Source organism: Amblyomma americanum, chromosome 11, assembly GCF_052857255.1.
Source record: "Amblyomma americanum isolate KBUSLIRL-KWMA chromosome 11, ASM5285725v1, whole genome shotgun sequence".
NCBI classification, from domain to species: Eukaryota; Metazoa; Arthropoda; class Arachnida; order Ixodida; family Ixodidae; genus Amblyomma; species Amblyomma americanum.
Window position 1 is genome coordinate 36,627,716 of NC_135507.1, and position 14,886 is coordinate 36,642,601.

The 14,886-nt window shown below is 45.8% G+C and overlaps 1 protein-coding gene across 1 annotated transcript in view; it reads left to right on the forward strand.

Moving 5' to 3' along the window:
- LOC144109555 (pyrokinin-1 receptor-like) overlaps nt 1-14,886 on the forward strand; it is a 316,180-nt gene that overhangs the window by 18,966 nt on the left and 282,328 nt on the right. The window lies entirely within an intron of this gene.

Consider the following 14,886-nt stretch of genomic DNA (forward strand, 5'->3'; position numbering starts at 1 on the left):
GTTCCTTTTCTGTCATAATTGCTGGCCTAATGAAGTTCTCCGTGGCGTCAGCAACGTATTGCGCTTCCTTTACTTGCGTCATTCGTCCAAGCCACTGGAGATAAGTTTAACAACTGAAAAAAAAACACACATTAAGCGGTACAAGCATGGCCTGCTATTTTGCTGTAAGTTTGAGTGGAAGGGGTCTATACAATTCCTAGAGCTATATGTTATAATTGTGTTCAATGAACAGCAAATAAAAAAAAAACAAGGCTGTTCATGGATGACACAAAGGTGAAGAATGTAGTTTATAGAGTCGGAATCCATTCCTTCATCGCTTAGGAGTGCCGATGGCTGGGGACTCAAATTGTCGAGACGAAAGTTGGGCGCACGTGCTGTAACGTGTGCAGGAAGATGTCGTGGTCGCCGAAAAAGAGTCCACTTATGTACAAAAATTGCTTTTCACCCGTATTATCGAAATTTTTGCCCAATAGCAGATGCCAAACCTAGGTCGTTGATCTTGGCCTTATCGGCGTCAGACTGCAATCAGTGGGATGACACAAAACTGCCAACGTAAGGGTACAAAAAGATCGTTTCCTTAGAAGAAGCCAATGCAAAAACTACGCAACCGTGTGTTTTTTTTATTCTAAATGGAATAATACCGCAAATCCTTCTCTTGTGGAACCTTGTGCATTGACAACAAAAATTTCAAGCGGCTGTAAACAGGCTTTTTGCGGAACTAGCGAGAACGTATAACATTAAGGTGGAGAAATACGCGTGGGTTCTGAGAACATTCGTTAGGATCGGGCCACCTAAAAAGACTGGAAAGTAATAAGCACCTGCCTGCACCACTAACAAACGACAGGCTTAATCCAACCTGAGGATAAATGAAAAGGCCTGAAGAAAATGATATAATTTTACCACCCGCATAGGTGGGGAAAATGGAAAACAAAACGCGTAGTAAAAAGCTACATAGCGACCAATAGCCGGGAGAGCGGACCCGGGGAGACTCCCCTGATCTCGCCTGGGACGTAGCCGAGAGGATGGGCAAAACAGCTGAAAGTTAAACACGCTGCTCCAAACTCATCACGGGCGGTAGTGGTGCATAGCTTTAGGCAACATCCGGGAAACAGACTTTTCGCCGTACCCAAAAAGTCAACGAGGACTCGCAGAAACTTGTGCAGCTGAAATGAAATCTAGAGCGAATAAATGAGAGAACAAGCAACTGGTGGCAAGTTCCCATATGCCGGTAAAGAGGGCACTGACTTCACTCAGCAACTCAACTCCCATTAAAAGTGTACCTCCGCGCAAGCGGCGACTCCGCACCATCTGTGAAAATGGCTCCGATTAGCGTCACAGCTGGCAAGCGCAGACTCCCTTTCAGGCCGCCAGCTTTCAGGAAAGAAGGATGCAAGGAAAGACAGAAAGAGGTGAAAGGAAAAAATTAGCACCCCTCAGCACAATTATAGCGTACGCAAGCGGGAGGTAATTTAGTGTGACATGGTTAGCTTCGTTAACCCTACGCTCCTCCTTCTCTCCCCTGCGCTCTCTCCGTCTTTCTGCAAAGGACGGAAGAGAGAAAGAGAGAGAGAGAGAAACTGCGCATAGATGCAGCCTCCAGGAATGCTGCTTGTCGACCTGCTCAGCTCATACAAGCCCTTGCACTGCGTGCCAGGCATTTTATGGCGGGACAGAGTTTCCAGCTGATTTCGTAAGCGGTGGCTGGGCGGCGCGATCTCTTCTACCGGGGCCTTGTTTGCATTCCAAACCGAGGCTACCGCAGCGAGCGCTATACGACGATCACCCAGTCGTGTGTTCCACTAAAAGCGTGCAGCATGACTGAAGTGGAAATTGAGCCTTTCAATAACCACCAGCCGGGACTCCGAGGCTGCTCGCAAGACTGAGAACGCTTCGTGATTGGTGGGCGCTATGGCGACGAGGCATTGTTGGTTGCCCTGATTGGTCGGCGGACAGAAACCGGTTCGAGAACTAGTTGTACGATTGGCTGGGGCCACAGTTTAGCCTTACAAGCGCTGCTGCATAATTTCAGGGAAGCCTAGTAGTATTCGGTGGATGTTCTTCAGACCGGAGTATTGGGGGAGAGAGAGAGAGAGAAGAAATAGAGGAGGAGAGAACAAAGCGGCTGCAGCCATCTATCGTCTTGCGATGCTGACTAGGCGGTTCGATTTGTAGGGAACGTTTCTAAGCTGTCGGAGCGAAGCAAAGCTCGCGTTTCTTTAAAGCGTTTCTCCTCTCTCGTAGTTCGCGCCACTTCTAAAAGACAAGTGGGTTTACCAGGCAGTTTTTTTAACTCGGTGGCTCCGCTTGCGGCAACGAGGAAGTCGGACGCAAAGCGTGGCATAGTGAATGGCACAGGAGCAAGTTTCTCCGAGCATCCTGTACAACGAGTAAAATAAGCAGATTCCGATGCAAAAGTGCTCGCTACGTGCGGCTGGAAAATGTGCTTTCTGGCAGCACCGATGTGTTTTCCGGCGTCGTCGAGGTGCAGGCGCATTCTAGTCGAGCCTCGTAATGCATAGTTTATCGCTGCCGAGACGGGAAAGCGCATCGGCTTGATATTAACGCAGGCCCCGTTTCGGGAATGAACAGTGCTGCTTGCCTGCCTTTCTGTTTAGCACGAAGCGAAAAATGCAGTTCGGTGCAGCGCCGCTTACTCGAGGCCTTTTTAAATCGAGGAAACCAATGAAGTCAGGAACGCGAAGATGGATTGGGTGTCAATGGATAGTGTATAGCTTGATCATTCGCGCATAAACTCCGAGAAAACCCGGACGACGCGGCTGTGCTCTAGCAAGCTCATTTTAAGCACCTTGGGAATAGCATGGGAATCGTAACAGATGTTGTTGTTGTGTTGGGTTTTGTGGCACATAGGCAACTGAGGCCATCATGCGTCAAGAACAAGGTATAGGAAAGTCTTTTGTTGAATAATATAGAAATGTAAGAATCATCCCTGTTGTAGAGGCCCTCAAACGTTAATTCTACCCAGTGAACACATACACAAATTTTTAGAAATGGCTACTAGTAAAAGCTGCAAAAAGCGCTTGGTGACCTCAGTAGCTTTCCTTGGCTACGCAAGGATATCGAGGCTCCCAAACAATCAAAATAAAACATCAGCCTTCTTCTCAGGCATGAGAAAGTGGCTGAGGTGTACTAAAATTAAACAAACCAGTAGAAATCCCGTTTCATTAAGAAAGCTAAAAACACATGATAAATCAACAATTGCATCATCTCCTAAAACCAGTGCAGGATGAAAAGGAATGTATTCGTTACAAAACTGAGTAAAGTACTTTTTCCTTAGTTTTTCCTGTTTTGCGCAAGAAATTAAAATGTGGTTAATCGTAACTTTGTCTTGGCATTCTTCGCAAATAGGTTGATCCTGTTTTGTCAGCACAAAATTGTGTGTGAGGTCGTAAGAGATGTACTCCAAAGTACGTCATTTGTTTTTGCCCTGTTTTATTTCCGGAAACGCTCATTAGTGTGTACAAGGACGAAAGTTAATTGCTAGCAGCACAGGTTAAAAAAATCGCTGCTAAACTTTTAACATGATGGCCTCTATGCTACGCTCGCATTTTTAAGTTTAAAAAACGAAACTAATAAATATGATTATAAATATATTTTAATGCTTATAAATACAAGGATTATAATAATATTGCTTAAAAATATAATAAATGTAAGCATACAAATGTACAGTTAGAACTTGCAGGCACTGGGAAGGTTCGCATTTGAAGGATATGAGAGAACCCTCCCGAGTCACTACTTAGCGAATATATTCGTTTTGAAGCGAAAAGCTTCACTACGCTAGGTAAAGCATTCGTCGGGCAGGCCGGAGAATGACCTTCAACGACCTTCAATCGGGCAAGTAGACGCGGCTTGGCGTCTGTAGAGTTGGTTTATGGGGGTTTAACGTCCCAATGCGACTCAGGCTATGGGCGGCGCTGTTGTGAATGGCTCCGGAATTTTCGACTACCTGTGGTTCTTTAACGTGCACTGACATCGCACAGCACACGGGCCTCTAGAATTTCGCCTCCATCGAAATTCGACCTCCGCGGCCAGGATCGAGCCGGCGTCTTTCGTGCCGGTAGCCGAGCGCCATAACCACTCAGCCCCCGCGGCGGCCTGTCTGTAGAGTTGAGTGCGTTCTGTACACTGAATAGGCACTGCCACGCTGCAGGAAGCGGTTAATGGTTGACCGCGAGAGGTTGGTTACCCAATGAACGCTGCGGACTATTTAGCCGTGTGCGTGCGTGTGACCTTGAACCGACCTTGAACCTCGTGACAGCTATGAAGTCACTCAACCGATGCCGAGACCGAGCGCTCGCCTGTGTTTCTATAGGCCGTCGGCGTTCATTGTGTGCATTGACTTCGGCGTTGACTATGTTGACTGCGATGATTTTGAGTGCGCATAACTGGCTCCCTGGGTCAGTGAACGCCTCTATCGCGCTTTGAGGTACGTGGCGGTGGTGTGAGACATGTGGGTTTCATGCATTAGCGTTGACAGCGTTGTGGCAGACACGCGGCACTGCAGCAATAGGCCGCAGTGTTCGTTGGGTGACCAACTTTTCGCGGTGAACCATAAACTGCCACTAGCCAGGATGGCAGGGTGGGCGCGCTGGCTATCCAGTGTGCGGAACGCACTCAACGTTAAAGAAGCCAAGCCGCGCCTACTTGCTCGATACAGCACAGCTTTCGCTCTCTAACCAGGCTCAGCGGTTGTTAAACCACAGATAATTTTTTTTATTAACCCATGATGTACCTTACACATTTGACTTGTGCTCTACTCGGTAATAATACTGCCTCTACCAGCATTGAAGAACTTTCTATGTTCGATAATTATTAACGATTCTATAAAACTTCATGTCCGGAATCAAGCCGTGCAAAGTTGTTCCACTCTTTTCGCTACAAAAATCCACGCTATATTTCGTAAGCTGGAAATGACGTATTGAGACCTTCTTTATTGTCACAGCATTAGAAGCCCCACGAGCCTACATTCTACTTTGGTTTTAAAGTTCACCCATTGGCTGGGGTGAAGTGGAGTCATCAGACTGGAATCGACGTCGTTTCCGGTAAAGGTATCAACAGCTGCTAATGCTACACACATTGGCAAAATATAACAAAATTAGGCGTCCCTGCGGCATTTTGTTTTGATTTGTTTAACGCACGCATTGAGTTCGGCCGCTGTGGAAGTCAGTGGAAGCGCTACAAATATTGGACAACCTTATATTTTCCTTGCCTTCTACAAATATGAACTCAGATGAAAGCAATTCTTGCTCACATAACAAAGCTGCTTGGTTATTTCTCTCCAGACGCCCGAAATTTAAGCTCAGAGCTCAGGAATAAAGCTCAGCTCAGAAATAAATAAAAAGAGGTACGGCTGAATACTTACAACTAAATCTTTCGCTTATAAAAAACAAACAGCTGGAATAAAAGTTCCTTGAAGAAACTAATTCCAACCAGGCTTATTTGAAAATTGAGTCCGACGTTCTCTTGTCAATTATGATCACGTGCCGCTTTCTGAACTCCGCCCCCACCGACCCGATAGGGAAATAAAAGAGCCGTGGCTACAGCGCAAAGGGACGTCGTAAAGCGATGGCGCTTGACAAAAGGAAGAAATTAAAAGGTCTCCGACGTGCGGTGTCGTATTCAGACTGCACTCGCAAAGGTATCGGTGATTTGAGCTGCCTTTCGATCGGAGAACCTGCAATTTCTCGCGCTTTGTGTGGGAACGCCATCTTCCTTTGTTCTTCGACCTTCCGTTCCGGTTTTAAACATTCGAATCGCTTCGCACACCGTCTCGAAAGAGTCCCCTGCGTGGCCGTAAAAGATAAGACGCCATTCAAATAGACCCGCGCCCTTTCATTTTCGTTTCCTTTCATTCTCTCCTACTGTTTTTAATACTTTCTTTCTTTTCTTTTCTTTCGTCCTTTCTTTCCTTTTTCTTTCTTTCTTTCTCTTTCTCCTTCTTTCTTTTCCTTTCTTTCTTTTTCTCTCTTTCTTACTTTTTCTTTCTTGCTTTCTCTTTCTTTCTCCTTTCTTTCTTCCCTTTTGTTCCTTCTCTTTTCTTCCTTTTTTTCTTGCTTTTCCTTTTCTTCTTTCTTTCCTTCTTCCGTGTGCTGTGCGATGTCAGTGCACGCTAAAGATCCCCAGGTGGTCGAAATTATTCCGGAGCCCTCCACTACGGCCCCTATTCTTCCTTTCTTCTTTCACTCCCTCCTTTATCCCTTCCCTTACGGCGCGGTTCAGGTGTCCAACGATATATGAGACAGATACTGCGCCATTTCCTTTCCCCAAAAAACCAATTATTAATTAATAATTTCTTTCTCTATCCTTTCATCTCTCTGTTTCTTTCTTTCTCTCTCTCTCTCTCTCTTTATTTATTTATGTATTTAATTGTTTGTTTTCTCTTTCTTGTTTCTATCTTATTTATTACTTCTAGTTTTTTTTATTCATTCTTTATTTTTTTTGGTATTTTGATCTCCTGGCCAGTTTGCCCGCCTTATTTTATCCCCATCTTCTTTATCGTTCTTTCCTTCCCTCTTTATTTATTCTTTTCGCTCTTTTTAAGTCGGCACCTTTCATTAACCGCAGGCGTTAGTTGATGCGCACATGGAAAGCTATCGTCAACTGACCCCAGCGACAAAATGGGCTGTACCCGCCGCGGTGGCTCAGTGGTTATGGCGCTCGGCTACTGATCCGGAGTTCCCGGGTTCGAACCCGACAGCGGCGGCTGCGTTTTTATGGAGGAAAAACGCTAAGGTGCCCGTGTGCTGTGCGATGTCAGTGCACGTTAAAGATCCCCAGGTGGTCGAAATTATTCCGGAGCCCTCCACTACGGCACCTCTTTCTTCCTTTCTTCTTTCACTCCCTCCTTTACCCTTCCCTTACGGCGCGGTTCAGGTGTCCAACGATATATGAGACAGATACTGCGCCATTTCCTTTCCCCCCAAAAACCAATTATTATTATTAGCTTAAACCGAATATTCTGAAAGTAACTATAAATTGAACTACTCAGCATTTTACTTGTTCGGCCGAGGATTTGAGGTGTGTAGGATTTGTATTCTCGTTGGTTGAGGCAGAAGTTCTTTTCTTGTTTTTATTTAAATTCCCTGGGAATCGTGCGATTGGTAAATTAGTAAATTCGTTTTTGGGGAAGCGAAATGGCGCAGTATCTGTCTCACATATCGGCGGACACCTGAACAAATTCGTGATTTCCTCCAGAGCGGTAAAACTCTAACCATCAAGTGTGACGTCACGAAGTTACACCACCTGACTCGGTCAGCAGCCTGTGCCGACGCCATGCGGCGTACATATCTATTTTAATCTAATCCATTGTAATGTGTTATGGTAGTTTCAAACAAGAACAGAATCCATTTGGAAGCATTATTTTCTCTTCGTGCTTTACGTTGCCACGCCGTATAAAAAAAAAAAACGTCGGATTGCTGATTGCAAGTAGCCATGTACTGACATCTCAATGGACGCTAAAGAGTAGATTTACAAGGTCGACAGTATTTTGTAGCGTGCCAGTGCAACCGGCCTGATGGTCAGCAATGTTGCTTTGGCACGTATATATTAAATTTTCGTCATCAAAATGAGCAGCCGAGCGCCCTGATCCAGACTACCCGGGTTCGAACCCGACCGCGGCGACCGCGTTTTGATGGAGGCGAAACGCAATAATTTTTTTTTTTCTGGGGGGTGGAAGGAAACGACGCAGTATCTGTCTCATATATCGTTGGACACCTGAACCGCGCCGTAAGGGAAGGAATAAAGGAGGGAGTGAAAGAAGAAAGGGATAGGTGCCGTAGTGGAGCGCTCCGGAATAATTTCGACCACCTGGGGATCTTTAACGTGCACTGACATCGCACAGCACACGGGCGCCTTCGTAAAGGCGCCCGTCTGCTGTGCGATGTCAGTGCACGTTAAAGATGCCCAAGTGGTCGAAATTATCCCTGAACCCTCCACTACGGCACCTCTTTCTTCCTTTCTTCTCTTAGTCCCTCCTTTATCCCTTCCTTTACGGCACGTTTTAGGTCGCGGTTCGGGTGTCCACCGAGATATGTGAGACGGTTACTGTGGCATCTTTCCTCAAAAACCAAACAAAACAAGTGAGCCGACGGCGTTCATAGAGTTCATTGGCGTTGAAAACTTTGCAAAGACCGTTCAATTTCACGAAAAGGAAGGCGTACAACCGGCTCCGTAGGTCAGCGGTGACCTCAATCTCGCTTTCGCTTTGTATGTCCTGGATTTGGTGGGCCAATCCACATCAATTTTTTCTTATCCAGCTGAGGCTCGGCTAGATCACGTGGTCAGGCAGCAGCCGCGCCGCGGCTGTGGAGTCCGCTTGCAGGGACGGCGGAGACTCGGCTCGGCGGCGCGGTGAAGTCACGTGATGCGTTGCTATAGCAGCGGCGCAGGAAGGACATTCAAGGTCAAACGTGCGGCGACGACGAACTCGATCCGACTGAAGTAGTAAAAGCGCTATAGCTTTTAAAATTCAGAAAAAATCGCAACAGGAGTGGCCCAGGGGCACTTAGGACACCTATGTCACGTACTCCTGAGACGAATCATATGCTTGCCACCGGATTCTGAGCTACCGGCGCACTGTGGCAGGCGAGATTTAAATTGATTGGTAGCGAGAGGTTGCCCGGGAAGAGAGTAATAATAATAATAATAATAATAATAATAATAATAATAATAATAATAATAATAATAATAATAATAATAATAATAATAATAATAATAATAATAATAATAATAATAATAATAATAATAATAATAATAATAATAATAATAATAATATAATAATAATAATAATAATAATAATAATAATAATAATAATAATAATCAATCTTTATTTTTTCGGTGCCCAGGAACAACCCAAAGGTCTTGGTGCTGGTACACCATTCACACGCACAAAATGTACATTTATTTCACTACAAAGGAAGACACTCAGGGGAGGTAATGCAGCAGTATCTGTCTCATACATTGTTGCACACCTGAACCGCGCCGTAAGGGAGGAGATAAAGGAGAGAGTAATAATAATAATAATTGGTTTTGGGGGAAAGGAAATGGCGCAGTATCATATAAAGGAGAGAGTGAAAGAAAAAGGAAGAACGCTTAACCGCAGCACCACTGCGCCAGGAGTGGCATGAGGACTCCCAAGGATCTATGAATGTCCAGGAGTGACCAATGCCACATATATGGGCGTTAACCTATTTACGTCATTGCGTAATACCCCTAAGGCGGACCTGATGTGTCTCTTCCAGTTTTTCCGCCGACATTCGCTTGGGCTGCTAGAAGCCTGCAATACGGGATGTTTACATTAGCTTGGGTGCGTTTTAGATAAATTTAAGCAATACTAAATAACCAAATTGACGAGAAATGGGTAAAAAAATACTTGACGAATGTTTTCAGTAAGCCCAGTAACATCGTGGCTCTGTTGTAAGCCGTTTGCAGCGCTCGCATAATAAGGTTTTTATGAGCAAGCTCATTGGTGAGTCGCACGTACTTGAAACGCAGTCAAGGTGCAAAAATTGAAACACATAGGTTTGTGATGCAGTAGCTTGATTTGACTTATCATAAGTCGTAATGGAACGAAGAGAGTGATCATATTACGCACACGTCTAAGCAGCTCTTTATTGTAACCATTAACAGCACATCATTGTTTTATTCACAAGATTGACACAATAGTTCGGACTTCAATTCCGTCGATATAATAGGTCTTCATTGAACGCCCGTCGCGAGACGGGGTGAAGTACTCCACTGATCCGGCGAGCAGCGAACAAAAGCAGCGAAATCTCTCGCGTGTCCATTCCTATTTCCGTACATCGCTTGCCTCTCAAATCGCCATCAGAAACGCGTTGGAGTGGAACGGACCACTTATTATGTAATATAGATTTTCTTTTCTTCGCACTAGCACCTAGTCAAAGCCCACCATCCTTCATGTTGTGTACACTCAACTCGATAGAGGGCGCACACACTCTGCTCGGGATTGATCTCGGTCACGCTACAATGAGAGCTATTTCGAAAAAAAAACCTTTCCCTTTCCCACTTCTGCCTTTTTCCCCACCAGCCACTCGTCCCTCAATAGTCGCACCGAAAAGCGTGCAGTGACATGAGACTGTCCCTATAGCAGCGACAAACTTCAGAGCCGAATTGAACCTGAGCCCTTTGCTTGAACGACCGCACCGTCCCTGGCCGATATCTGTGCCCTCTCAAATCATAACTACACCGTAACTAGATCGAAACCTAGGTTCCGGTTAATCATAGCCTGCTGTACGCCCAAAGAACCTCTCCGATTCGGGCTTCCTCCCGATCTGAAGCTAACCATATCTCTACTACGCTGCACTGTTCCGGCAAGCAAGACAAAGCACTGACGAGACCTCGTCCACATCAAAGCCCTTCGCACCTTCAGAACAAAAGCATCAAATCCAACATCAAATCTGGCAAGAGAGGCTTTGTAGAAGAGGTGGATAGCGAGTGAGGGGCAAGGAAGGGCGCTAATCGAAAGTGGGCCCACGCAAAATGATTACTGGAAGTTAGCGCTGACGCCAGCGATAACGACTGCGGCGGGCAGCGGCATTACATACACAAAAGGAAGTCTGGAGTGGTCGGAGCGTGTCCCTGCTTTTGTTTGCGCGACTTTGCCTCGGGGGTAATATTCTGATCGAACGGTCTCCATTGTTTCTTTGCTGGCACGTGCCCATTCGCGGACTCGCCATGGCGCCTTGGGGTGTAGTACTGGCGCCACTCTATTTGCCCTTTGGCGCGCCAAATAGTCCTGGTCGAAGCTTCTGGAGGTGTTGTGCTGTCTCTGGAAAAATATACGAACAGAAGTAGGTACGACGAGCACCCTAATGTCAGTGTGAAAACAGAAAGCGCTTGTATGCCGTGATTGGTGAGTGAGTGTGTGGTTGTTCATCTAACGCAGCCGTACAATTCGTGGTAAGCATGTAGAGAGAAACACGGAAAGAGGGCATGTAAGAAGAGAAATAGTGCTCAATTTTCAGAAGCCCCTTTAACGTCATAGGAGTCTCGGAGCTGTTAGCATGGTAGCGGCCTCTGGTGGCAGCGTCGGTAACAATCCAAATAATAAATATAATAATAATAATTGGTTTTTGGGAAAAGGAAATGGCGCAGTATCTGTCTCATATATCGTTGGACACCTGAACCGCGCCGTAAGGGAAGAGATGAAGGAGGGAGTGAAAGAAGAAAAGAAGAAAGAGGTGCCTCAGTGGACGGATCCGCAATAACTTCGACCACCCGGGGATCTTTAACGTGCACTGACATCGCACAGCACACGGGCGCCTTAGCGTTTTGCCTCCATAAAGCTGGCGAACGAACTCTCCTTAGGCCCTTTGTACAAACACCCTGCTGTGCCCGGCAGTTCTCAAGCACTTTGACTCTTCTTTTGACGGCCGCTGCTCATTCTGTGGGGAGGTGGCAGACACCTTTCACATGGTTTGGGCATGGAGGCAAAATCCTTCTCTCCCCCCCATCACCCCTTCCCCTACCCGAGAGGACTGGGAGGCGGCTCTGCTCGGCTGCAAGGAATAATCGGCCCAACAGGCCCCGGTTCGGCTGACCTGCGCAGCGGTCAGGACCAACGGGGTCCCGGAATGAGGGACTCCGCCTCCTATTGTAAGGGGCGAGGCCCACTAGGGGCCTCTCCTCGTGCACCTGTCTGTACATATAGATTAATGAATGCTTTCCACGACCACCGCCATAAAAAACGCAGCCGCCGCGGTCGGGTTCGAACCCGGGAACTCCGGATCAGTAGCCGAGCGCCCTAACCACCGAGCCAACGTGGCGGGTAAACAGCCCAAATGCAGAAAGGAGAGAAAATGCGTATCTAAAACGCCCAACCTGGATGCTTCCGAAACAAAAGCAGCTGCTGAACCAGATATTACCATCAATGCTTGAAAAGAGAAGCCAATGCCATCAGTTAGGTGGTACAAGCTCAAGTGCAACCTGTCTGGAACCAGGCGTTATCGCAGGCTACGCGCGTGAGCTTCGTAGAATGGCGACTACCAAGTCTAGGCAAACATTTTACTCCCTGTACTATTCATATTTTTCGTTGATGCTGACACTACATTGAAAAGATTAATCATTGCGTCTCAGAAAACGAAGACACAAAAAGCGCAGTGGTGCGTTTCGCTTTACATTCTAAAGGGCAAATAATAAAAGGGGAATAAGCTCCTCCGTTTAATAAACGTGAGTAGCTAGAAGACAGTTTACTTCCTTCTACGCACATACAAGCATATTTGTGTTCAAAGCGAAGCGGTCATGATAATGCGAATAGGTGGAGGATTGTCACTCGATGCTGGTTTTCTTAGTCGGATCTCTTGAAAAATATTTCTTAGCAGGATGTTACCCGCTGGTATGCTAAGGCTGTCGCCAGTGGAAAGTTTCAACTACTATGTGAGACTGCTCCTTGCTACCATGGTTGCCATTCATCTTGGTTTTTCGCTATTATTATCTATATGTCTCCAGTATATTTACCTCTTTCTCTGAAAAGGTCCACAAAGGATGTGTTACTCTACAGATTGATAGTGACATACCGAAAGCACTTAGTTGTGCTCCTAATAAACTAGGCACTCCCAGTCCCCACTACATAGACACTCACACTGACCAGCAACTTAAGACGGGAGTCAGGTGACATGAAAGGGGAATATAAATAATACAGTAATGAATTCTTCATTAAATCATATAAAAGCACGTTTTGGACTGCCAAAGCAATACAAAGGTCTGGAAACCAATACCCGGCGGTTGAATACAGCACTTGCAGAACGTATAACTATAAAACTACAATAAACCAGTGCGTAATTTGAAACGGTAAAGCAAGAGAATAAAAACTGTCTAACAGAAACCACAAGGTGTTCCCGGTCCACGAAGCTCTTTAATAACATCCTGATAACATCGAACGCCGGAGATCTCTTCCACTACACACATGGCGATGCCATTCGCGCAAACGATATTGTAATGTACGTGGCTAGCACATGAAGCATTGATGGCGAACTACGCATATCTTCCTCAGGGCACACCAGAATTGGTGCCGATAAACGTACCAGATAACCACGGAGCCTCTAATCATGGCCCTGGTTCACCAACGGGATGGCTGCTATGACGCCGGTGGAAGCCGAAAAAAAAAACATTGTGAAGTTCAAGGCAAACGGCAGGCTACACTATTACGGAGTGAATTCGAACATGTTAGTTTGATACTGATATGCTGGTGGAGAAGATTAGTCAGGTTAGATGCACGTGATATTTTCACCACACGGAGTATAAGGGGACGATTGATACACCATTCTTTGCTTTTGGCTCCTATCTGTGTCAGAACAAAGGAGGAAAAACAGGAACCAGTAGACAAATCGCTTTTCTGTCGAACATGAAATAGATCAATAACTTTTGAACTGCATTCGGCTCGCACTGCTTTGTGAAGCTTACTTGTACCGTGCACTGTGTGTCGGTTGTCATATTTAGCGCCGCTGCACTGATCCGGAGTTCCCGGGTTCGAACCCGACCGCGGCGGCTGCGTTTTTACGGATGGAAAATGCTAAGACGCCCGCGTTCTGTGCAATGCCAGTGCACGTTAAAGATCCCCAGGTGGTCGAAATTATTCCGAAGCCTTCCACTACGGCACCTCTTTCTTCCTTTCTTCTTTCACTCCCTTCTTTATCCCTTCCCTTACTGCGCGGTTCAGGTGTCCAACGATATATGAGACAGATACTGCGCCATTTCCTCCAAAACCAATTCATTTTCTTATTATTTTTACTTGCAGTCTTACAACAACTTCGAGTAAATAGAGTCAGTCATGAGCCAGTACCAACTAGCCCAACTTGCGCAGAAATATACACACTAATTCCGAGGCTAAAAAAAAACAATGTACAGGCCAAGGCGAACGGCAGACCAGCACTATTACTCTATTAGGGCAAATAGAGTTTCAGGCAGCCTGTAAGCTGCAAGGTCTTCATTTAATAATGCTCTGCATTCCAATAGTTTCGCGGAGCGTATTATCGTTGACATCGAGACGAAAATAAACTACGAAAATAAGTGGTTTAAGAGCCAACTGAGTTATAAAGAGGGACGCGGCTTTCACAACACAGTGGCGAACTCTTACGGCAAAGCTTTGTTAGAAAGTTTTCCAAAATAGTCATCGACAGGATTGTCTTGTTCTCGGTAAAGTAGTTCACTGGCAGAGCAGCCCTGAATTATTAGCCGAGAAGAGGCTTAATGAAACTAGCTACAAAGCAGAAATAAGAAGAGAAAAGAAATGTTCGGTTTCCAGAATTTCTAATGACCACAAATGAACAAGTCACCGGTTTTCTTAGCACGTTATTCGTGCGCAAAACACTCGCGAGAGAAGTGCATTTTTTAATCCTTTCTTTTCATTTTCAACCGGCTTTACAAGTGAACAACAGAGATGCCACAACGATGGGGGCAAAAAAAAAACAACCATTTGAGATGGAAAACAACACAAAGAAATAAAATAGAAGGAAAAAACAAGGAAAGAAGGAGGGGGTGCGCCAAATCTAGCGAGAACAGGATCTCCTTGAAGCGCTCGTGGAACACGCGTTCGTGTCGAGAAGCCATTTCAGAAGAGGATTACCTTCAAGAAAACAAAAAAAAAAATATTCAAGCTCCTCAGCGAAGAACTTAAACGCGGAAAGACGCGGACGAGTACCAGGAAGTGCAATTTCGATCCTTTTAGGAGACATCATCGAATATATTTTCTTCTTTCGTTTGTGGGACAACGCGTACTTCGCCGAACAAGCTCTCGAGAACAGCTACCCAAAAGCCAACTCCCCCTGCCTCTCCCCTCTGGCGGCTGGTATACTACGTCTTTATGCAAATTAAGCCAATCTTCGACGCTTATCTCTACGGTTTACTACTCAT